The sequence below is a fragment of the Pinus tabuliformis genome, chromosome J, assembly GCF_031772625.1.
Source record: "Pinus tabuliformis cultivar Carrire ecotype Pingquan chromosome J, CPIR1, whole genome shotgun sequence".
Lineage (NCBI taxonomy): Eukaryota > Viridiplantae > Streptophyta > Pinopsida > Pinales > Pinaceae > Pinus > Pinus tabuliformis.
Window position 1 is genome coordinate 37053462 of NC_142295.1, and position 10418 is coordinate 37063879.

A 10418-nucleotide genomic window follows, 5' to 3' on the forward strand; every position below is an offset into this window, starting at 1 on the left:
ACCAATCTACTGGCCAGCAGTCGAGGATTGCTGCAATTGCATCATCGGTGGCCAAGTATGGTAGGTCGTGCCATTTCTGCTTAGGGTCCTTCCGCGCCCGTATTGACACATGGTGGAAGTCAGCCTTGAATTCCACGTATTCCTGTAACTTCTCAAAATTTGTAGGTGTCAACCGTGGCTTGCAGTTGATGGCCATATGTATGCTCATTTCCATCAAGATCCAGAAGATCTTGTTGTCCTTTATCCACTGAGGATCCTTTGTCACCCACAGCGAAGCAAACTTCGCTGCCTCTGGTAGGTCCGGCGCGACCAGAGGGAACTAGCTATCTTCAGGTAGCTCCCACGCAACCAGCACTATGGACAACAATAGCCATGCATAGTGAAAGGTCTTACTGTGATCTTGTGCCTCGCAACAGTTCGCGAGGAACTCACCGCAGAGGTAGCGCGCCCAGTTAAATTGAACTCCCTCTGCGCATTGGGCTGCCAAAGCTATCACTGGTGCCGACACTTCATCTGTGCGACACTTCCGCATGACTTTTCCTGCTAAGATTTGCGTCACCACTTTGACCGTAGGGTCATAGATGCTCGAAATGGCGTAGCCGCATGACTTCTTTACCAGCTTGAATTTTTCCTTCATCGCCTCGGCAAGCACATGCTCGCCGACCTTTCCACCAAATGCCATGGCTAGATTTTCTCCTGTGTATGGCAGTCGCGTGATCCTATGGATTAGCATGTCCGTGATGGGTATCGACTCCTCTAGCCATAGACACCCGTCATGCACCAAGCACATCAGCTTCTTGATCACTACCAACGTGATAGGTGCGCAGTTGTAATGTGGCACCCATAGCAGGTTTAGCAGGCTTGCCTTGTCCACACCTTTCAGCCACTTCCTCGGCTCCAACGTGGTCACTCCAGTATTTTTGTGGAAGACCTGGTGCATAAGTTGGTCTGTCGCTAAATGAGGGAAGTGCTCCATGTCTGCTAAGTCCCAGTCCTCCAACTTCAAAAGGGGGACACGCCCCAAGTGCGGTCCCTCAAAGATGATTTGGTCTGGCAGGAGGGGTGTGTGCAGGGTGACTTTACTCTCATCAATATCTTTGGGCACCTTTGTCTTGCCCCTGCACGGAGGAATGTATTCAGGCAGCTTAGATATGGGGTCCGACCCCTCAATTTCAACGGCCTCCGTTTCTACTGCAATATCCTCATCATCCATGGGGATTTCTTTGACCTCTTCTTCCGGCTCTAGGTCAATCATTTTGGCCTTTTCTTGCACGGTGGGTTTTCCCAACTGTGGGTGCCTCCTAGGTGATGCACACACCAACGACGGAATTTTTTTCTTGTCCTTCTTCGGTTTTGGCCCCTCCTAGGTTAGTGTAGGCCTTGGTCAGGGTGTCCTGGGGGATTTAGGCACTTCCATCGGTACTTCTACAGGCGCAACTTCCGAGGCAGCTCCCTCTGCTGCCATAGCCACCTCTGGAATAGCTCCCTCGGTTGTCACTACTTCAGCGCTCATAGCTTCTGTGGGTGTTGACATGATGCTATGCAATAACTCCTATGTCGCCTGTGGCAATGTCTCAAATACGGAACTTGCTAGCAAAACTTCAAAGGTTTCACGGTTCATGTGCGCCTGAGAGCTCAACAACTCAATTCTCAAAATGCCAAGTGTTTTTTGCTGGGCAGCCACCTGTAATTTATAGGCACTTTCAAATTCAAATCTGACCGTTCCCCCCAAAATCAGTTCATTAATGCTAGATTGGTGGCAGATTTTCAAAGATCTGGTCCATAAATTTCGACTTAAATGCTGCCCCCCCGCTCCCTTTGGCCATTTTTTCATCGTCAAATCATGAACAATGACTTTAACGGTCACTTTCCGTCTATCCTGTGCGGTTTTTCCTTTGGTAGCGCAGCTCCATGCGCACTTCTATGGGCTCTGTGACATATCTTTGTTCCGCGTAGTTCCCCGATTGCGCAGCTCTCCGACGGGGCAGTGTAGTTTATAGTCCCATGCTTCCTTTCAGCTGCCTGGAGCGCTAAGACTGTGCTTCCCTCATATAGTCACCTAGCTGGATCACCGGTGTATGGCTTCAATCGGCTGCCATTCACCTTCCTTGGGAAGGGTTCTCCATTCAATTTAACCAGCTGAACTGCTCCACCATCGGTAATCTCCTTGATGACATATGACCCTAGCCAATGCATCCTAAATTTATCAAATTTAATGTCATATAAAAAGACCAGATCATTTACCTTGAAGGTGCGCAGTTTGATGTGCTGATCGTGCCATGCCTTTTCGCGCTCCTTTTGAACTTGTTGATGAAATCCAGCTAGAAATCAGTCCTCCTCAAGCTCTGCTAGCTGCGTGAGCCTCTCTTCCAGGGCTCCGCAATTTGTCATTCTTGTGAGTGCCCTATGCGCAGACTAGGTACAATGTATTCCATTGGCATCACAGCTTCTATGCCATACACGAGTCTGAAAGGCGTTTTCCCAGTCAGCTTCTTGCAAGTCGTTTTGTAGGCCCATAGCACCACGGGTACGCGCACATCCCAGTCATTTCTCTGAGCATTGCAGACCTTCGTCAGTGTGCTCTCCAGTATCTTATTGAATGCTTCCACCGTCCCATTAGCCTGTGGATGATAAGGCATACTTTTCTAATGATACACCTGAAATTCTTCTGTCAACGCACTGATTGTTTCATTAAGAAAGTGTGTACCGCGATCGCTCATCAAGATCTTTGGATAGCCAAATCTTGTCAACACATATTCAAAAATAAACTTTGTTGTTGTCGCACCTATACAGTCCTTCACAGGCTATGCCTCCACCCACCTGGTCAAGTACTCAGTCGCGGTGATGATGTACCACGCACCCGTCTTCTTTCCTTGAGGCTGAATTGGACCCACAAAGTCAATTGCCCATTTCTCGAATGGTTGTAACGTCACCTACAGCATCAGAGGTAGTTCATCCCTCCGCGACGGCCTGCCAGTCCTTTGACATGCGTCACATGCCCTACAATATGCTTTCGAATCCTTATGCAGGGTTGGCCACCACAACCCAGCACGTAGAACCTTCTGCGTTGTTGCTTTCCTTGCATAATGTCCTCCTGCAGCTCCTCCATGAGCCTCAATGAGGATACTGCTTCGTTCAAAGTCAGGCACATAACGTCGCAATATTTTGTCTGACCCCATTTTGTACAAGTTCCCTACAATGATAGAAAAGTTTGCCGCGCGCACTACCAGTTCCTTCTTCTGTTGACTTGTATAACCTTCCGGAGCCGATCCTATCGTCAGGAAGTGGATAATATCTTCAAAGTGGTTGTTTGCAATGTGCACCACAAAGAGCTAAGCGTTAGGAAGCCCTTCATCCAAATTAGTAGGTTCCTCTCCCATTTCAATGCGCGACAGATGATCAGGTCCCACGTTCAGTCGTCCTGGCTTCACAATAACTTCAAAGTCGTACTCCTAGAACAACAGTAGCCACCTACATATTTTCCCCCCCAACACAGGCTTGTTGACCAGGTACTTCAACGCGGAATGATCCGTATACATCTTAAAGTGTCCACCCAACAAATAGTTCCTGAACTTCTGGAGCGCGTACACCATAGCTAATCCTTCGCGCTCTGTCATGGAATAATTTTTCTCTGCTTTAGACAGCTTCCTACTTGCAAACACTATAGGGTGATCCAGTTCTCCCTCACTGGCCTGTGTCAACACGACCCCTAGCGCAATACATGATGCATCCACGTGCACATGAAATTCCTTCTTCCAGTCCGGGAAGACTAGGATCGGCGTGGTGACCATTTTCTCTTTCAGCACATCTAAGCTCTTCTGACATTCATCATTCCAACAGAATGTAGCATCCTTTTTCAAAAATTCTCCATAGGTGCGATGATCTGGGCATAGCTCTTGATGAACTTCCTATAGTATTCGGTATGCCCTAGAGTTGTGCGCAGCTGTTTCACATTCCTCGGCACCTCCAAGTTTATTATCACTGCGATCTTCGCAGGGTCTACCATCAATCCTTGTCTGCATACCACATGACCCAGCAAGATCCCAAAAGGGACACAAAACAAACACTTCTTCAGATTGAGCGTGATCTAGTATCGCCTACATGTATCTAGCATCAAGTGCAAACTTGCCACATGGCGCTTAACCAATCCAAATATTGTCCATTCGTCAAAGTATACCTCTAGAAACTTATGAATGAAGTCTTTGAATGCCGCAATGACTACGCACGAAAAGATTGTTGGTGCATTCTTCAGCCCAAAAGGCATCACGGTGTATTGAAAACATCCCCATTTAGTCACGAAGGTCGTCTTGCTTCTATCCTCAGACACGATTTTTATTTGATCGTACCGAGAGAACCCATCAGTGAAAGAGTATGCTTCTTGGCCGCCTACATTATCTAGGACCTTGTCAGTGAACGGGGTTGGGAAAGGATCATGCACACAAGCGTCATTCAATTTTTGGAGATCTACGCATATCCTTATTTCTTCTTTCTATTTATTTCCTTGAACCACTATTGGGCTTACTTAATTAGATTCTTCCACTAGTTCAATAATTCCTGCTGCGAGCATCTTATCTAACTCAACGCGGACCCTTTCCTTATACTTCGGATTAAGGCGGTAAGGTCTTTGTTTCACAGGTTTCGTGTCCGGTTTCAGGGTGATCTTCATGACACCCAGGTCTCCTATTATTCCCTTCAGATCAGAAAACTTCGTGGGGAACAAATCCTAATATTCACAGAGGAGCTCAGCGACCTTGTCTACTATTGCATCGTCCCAATAATCCCCAATCTTTTCAAATTTCAGCTCCGCCTCTGTGCCAATGTTGACATGCCTAGTTTTCAGCAGCACAGTTATGTCTGGATCCTCTATCTGCGGATCTCCAACCTTGCAGTGACCCTCGGTTTCTGGAATATTAATCTTTTTGGGATCCTCGTCTTCTTCTTCAGCGGTCAAGTTATAACATTCCAGCGCATGGCTCAACTAGGTAGTCCAATTAGGTTGAATCAGGTCCAAAGGATCTTGCGATATCCTAAAGATCGCTACTTTAACCTCTTGTAGCGTCGCGTCAATACAGTCAAACCCATCCTCAAAGTTGAACATCATTATAAACCCTTGGCGCAAGATGTCCCATTCTTTAGTGCCATGGCGGAGCTCTGTTTCCAAGTACCAATTCATTGGTATGACATCCAGGGTATGACAAAATAGATGCACCCATTTAGGCTGGGGCTCTACTCCATAAGCCTTAGTCCATTTGGCCAGGTGATCACATAGATCATCCCTTCCATCATACTTATCTGTCATCCATACTTTCGGCTGTCCAAAATGTATTCTCATCATCCTCCTATAGTCGCACCAATCACCGAAATTATCCTTGTGCGTACCCCACCATCTTGCGGGCGTAGCGCGCAGTGCCCAATCCAAGGCCTAGAAGCGATGCTTCTCTGGCACTTCTCTCTCAAATGCATCCAAAAAGTGATCAACATCAGTTAGCCCATCATAGTGAGGCAGATTCCTTGCTTCTGATGATACGCAACGTAGTGACTTGGTCATCATATTACAACGCAGCGTAGATACTTCATGCAGCCAGTTCTGCCAGTGCTCTAATTCTTCGTCCAAATTTGATGTGCAGGAGCTCTCGCGGTCCCATGAAATACGTCCATCTGCTGTCGGATTTACCCAATCTTGGTCTCGCGCCGTTATCTTGTAAATCTGGTCCAAATCGTCATCACTTTCATAATCACGGACTAGTTCTGTATAGCGCGGTCCTTCTACAGGATCCAGTGACACCACTACGCGGAGCGATTTCTTTTCAAATATCATCTTTCGCTTCTTCAGGTTGATTACCCCATTCATGTCAGTGGCCCAATTGATTCCAAGGAGCACAAGGTAGGGATTACTGTCATCCACAATCTCTATTACCTCAAAATTCGCTAGTGCGCTCGCTCCTTCGATGTCAACTGTTACCCCCTACAACCTCCCCATTGGGATAATTTTCTGTTGATTCACCATCCTTAACTAGATCAGAGACCACTGGAGCGCAGGTCTCCCCATTCTTTCCCATGTTTGCTTTGGCAAAACATTCACGTTGGACCCCAGATCCAAGATAACTTGGTCCATTTCGTATTCCCTTATCTGCATGGTGAGTCTCATCTCACGTCCAGTCCTTGCCTTATGCTTGCCAATCTTTCTGACTATGTGTGGTTCGCCAGTAGCGTCATCCTTGCCAGTGCACCGATTGATCAGTTCCTGCAGGCCTTTCACAGCCTTACTATCGCGGAGCAGTTTCATACAGGTCTCTAAGAACGTGGTAATCATGGATGGGTCCATTTCTTAAACTGTTTTTTCCTAAATTCCTGAGGTAGAGGCCTCAGTGAAGCTTTTCTTTGCTTCCATGAATGTTTCTTTTGCGTGCTCCAAATCAAACCTAGTCTCCTTTTCTGGTGCTTTGCGGACCCATTCACCTTCTGCAGGCTGCTTCCCTTTATCCTCCCCAGTCGTCGTTTCGCTTCGCAGCATAATGTTTACCTTAGGGTCTTCCTCGTGAGGCTTAGACCTCATCATCTAGAGGTTCTGCGTCGGCTGCAGAGGCTGCGCCACCTTTTCGTGAATCTTAGCCAGCAATATAGGGAAATCCTTAGTCACATGGTCAAACTGAGTACAGTAGTGACATGATAGTCGCGTCGGATTCGGATAGTGTTATAGACATTTTTGGGCACTATAACCCCAAGCATGAAATGCCCATAAACCAAGGGCTCCTAAGTCCCTAAAAGTGTTGTTCTAACCCCTAAACAAACAAGGTCAACTGATTACAGCTTCTCCCAGAAGTTCTCCATGAAAAACTGCTCAGAACGGGTCAAAACAGGATCATTTCAGCTGCTCCATAGGCAAAGTGTGTTGCATCTCACCTAAACACACTGTGTGGGTGCGTTGCATTTCAAAAAGCCCTTCTATGGGGTGCGATGGGCGAGAAGTGACAAATGGCAGTGTCATTCCGCGAGGTGGAGAGGCATGGAAACTTCCAGAAACTTCTCCTGTGACACTTGCCTCTCTGAATTCGACCAAGGATGAGTAAGAGATCATCAATTTCCAAGTGGAAGCAAGAACTATCAGAGGGAAGACATTAATCAAATCACAAGCTGACTCATCTCCCTTACAGATATCTATATATGGATCCCTCATCCCAGAGATCCAGAGGCTGGAATTTTGCATATTGTAAGGAATTGCTGTTGGTTTCTTGAGACAACATCAGATTGTTGGGTGATCTAAGCTTTGTATGAGGTGAAGAGGGGCTTCCTTGCTGAGAGGATGATGCTAGGTTAGAACAACTGGTTGTAACTCCCCTTGGCTCTTTCTTGTTTATCAATAAAAGCTATTCAAGTTTTCCTCCATACTCTTGTGTCATTTATGTTTACTGCATTTGTATGGTCAATTTACATTTGATCCTAGATTGTTTATGATTATAGATCCATGTTCTTGTATAGTGCTATGCTACTGTGATCTTACAGGTACTCTGTGAAGCTGGGCGTGTAAGGGAACAAGTAGCGAAAGACTATCAAGAGAGAGAGGAATCGAACCAGGAGATTAGCGCAAGACAGAGGTTGGTCTTCTTTGTTCTTCTCTCATCTATACTTCATAAAGGAAAAACGAAAGTAGCTTTGCTTTGTTTGTTTCTAAGGTAGCTATCACACCTTAGTGGGATAAGCAGTTCTGTGTAGACACTTTTCCCTATAACAAAATGGCAACTCCGCTGGGGACGAATTAGTTTGTTTGTTTATCTTCCTTCTTGTTTATTTTATAAACTTACAGACGGAGCCTGAAGTCGAGCCAGGTAGCTTTCGAAATGCATTTGCTATGCAAATGCAAAGTAGATAAATGCCGCTTCAGTCAATCTCTGGGATTTGTTTATAAATTAAACAACTGATTTACAAACTCTCTGATTGCCCTTTGTGATAGCTCTTAGATCCTCCTTAGATCTACCCCTGATTGTTGCATTACTGATTACCATTTGCTCGGACAAAACCCATGAACTGAACTGCAAACTGTGACTCGGAACCCAAGCAAAGTCTCGTCTCTAGCCCAGCGCAGGTACTGTTCTGTGAATTTGAAATTCAGCGCACTTCCCGAGTGTAGTAGGTGCACTGCATTTCAAATTCCCTGTGTTACAGGTGCGCTGATCAGACTAGACATTGTGCAGTTTTGGTTTCTGTAGTTCATTCTTTCCAGTTCTATTCATGAATTTTGCTGCCTGTGATCAGTATATCTCTGTTTGAAACCCCTTTTCTTTGCTGTTATTCCGCCTCCTTTGTACAAAAGAACTGTAAATGTTTTTATGTGTTTGTTGGGTCATTTTCAGTTCTCCTTTGCAAAAGTAACGTAATCATACTGTCGTCCTTTGATTTGAAAGCGTCACAAGTGTCGTTTTCAGGCATAGGAAAGAGTTTGATTGCTGTAGATGGTCGATTATCCTGTTACTATTATATTTGGTCTGAATTTGTAATTTTTCTAGTGTCGAAAACAAGTATTCATTTCAAAATCGTAAGGTGTTGTGATTGCCTCCATTTTTGATTTCGAAAAGAAACTTGTTGATAACTGTCGCTTGAAAAGTAATTCAGATTTGTGCATCAACTTTCTTTTTACCATTTACATACTAAGAAAGTTGAAAACAAATACATGCATGTGCATTTGCATTTAGACTGTTTGATTGGTTTGATTTAGGAAAGTGCATTTAGAGTGTGCTCTTTGCTCTTTGTGAAAGAATACTGTCTCTCTTTCCTTAGTAGCTAGGATTTTCATTGCACAAAGAAGATAAAAGACTGTTTATCATCTTAGATTGCATTTTAGGAATTACACATCTACATCTCGCGGTGAACCTGAAAGGAAAAATTCATAAACAAGATCAACTATAAAATAAATTCAATGAATCTAACAACGCTTTGGAACCTAACGCACAACATTTAGAAGTCTAGGCTAGAGACGTATTCCGGCGTCGTAAAGCCTGGTAACTGTTGTTCTCACTGATGGTTGGGTGATTCCTCCACTTTGAGACGATAAGTGCCAGTACGGACTTGTGCTCCCACATACCATCGAGTATATTTTGGGAGACCACAATAGGCTTAATCCTTTATCCATAGGAAGCCGTGTCTGCCGCCCTATCGATCGCAATGCACTGAACACAGCATTCGGGAAGATTGACTGCCGTACCATAAAAAGTATTCTGCAGTTTTGCGATTGGTTTGGTAATCCCTCTACCTAGATTTCCAGAGCAGTCCCTTTCATTCCTTTTCAGACTCCTTAATGGAAAAGGTCCATCTGAGCACTTGTCACTTCAGGCTCATTAAAAATCGAAGGCGACTAGAGTCATCTTTTGTTTTTTCTCGACTCTTAAAAATTGAAAAAACAAGTTGTGTCAAAGCATCTAAAATTCATCTAATTCGGAAACATACTTCCCCTTTATTTTTAGTTGATCGAGTAATCCGAAATCGTGGAAGAAAGTCAATTGAAACCCCGTCGTTCGCGGAGGCTTACGAGTCAACCGTCTTTGTCTCCGAAATCGAAGCTAGTACGGACAAAGCGAACTCGTTTAACCGGTTCCAAATCTCCTGTTAAAGTTAGAACAAGTGTTCCAACAACATCAGAGACTCCGGTTACTCCAAACATTTCTGGTATCCCTGCCTTTACAGAAGAAGTTCAGCAGCCACAGAAGGACAGTGGTACTGATCCTAGTCTGAGGGTAAACACTTGTGTCACTGAACCAGTTCCATCTACAACCGGTTCGGAGAGTGTTGCTCCTCAAACATCCATCGCTGCCGATTCTATACCTTCTTTGGCACCAGAAATATTCTACGGACCTGACGGTCTACCCCTTCCACCTGGTCTGATTGCTATAGAAGAGATTGTGGAAGATCCTCCATCTAATACTCCATCGCAATTTGGAGTTGGGATCACTCTGTATCCTTCTTCATCAAAAGTTAGTCTACCGCCAGCGGAAGCTCCTGTAGAATCGCTAGGTAATCTTTTGGATAGACTAGAAATGTCTGAACAACCGTCAACATCTAGGACTGTGTCGTCTGACACAGCGACGGCAGAACTCCCTGCTATCACTCCAACAATGTTTGCCGGTATACCATCTGTCCCAACTAGCTCTCAATCGCTAGAAGGAGCCCACTCAGGGGCCATTTCGACAGTATGGTCTGTTCCTGTTTGTTCATCCGGAATAATATCCGGAAACTCTTATGTTGAGTCTCGACAAATTGATCCATTTGGAGGTCAATTTGGGCAGTCCGACCCTCAAGGGAAAACCATTCCCTTAAGTACCGGATTACCACCGTATGGGGGGCAGTATGCCCTTTCATTATCCCCTCCGGGAGGACAACCATACGAGAGTTCACAACAAAATTCGGGTTATGCTGGAATTACTTCA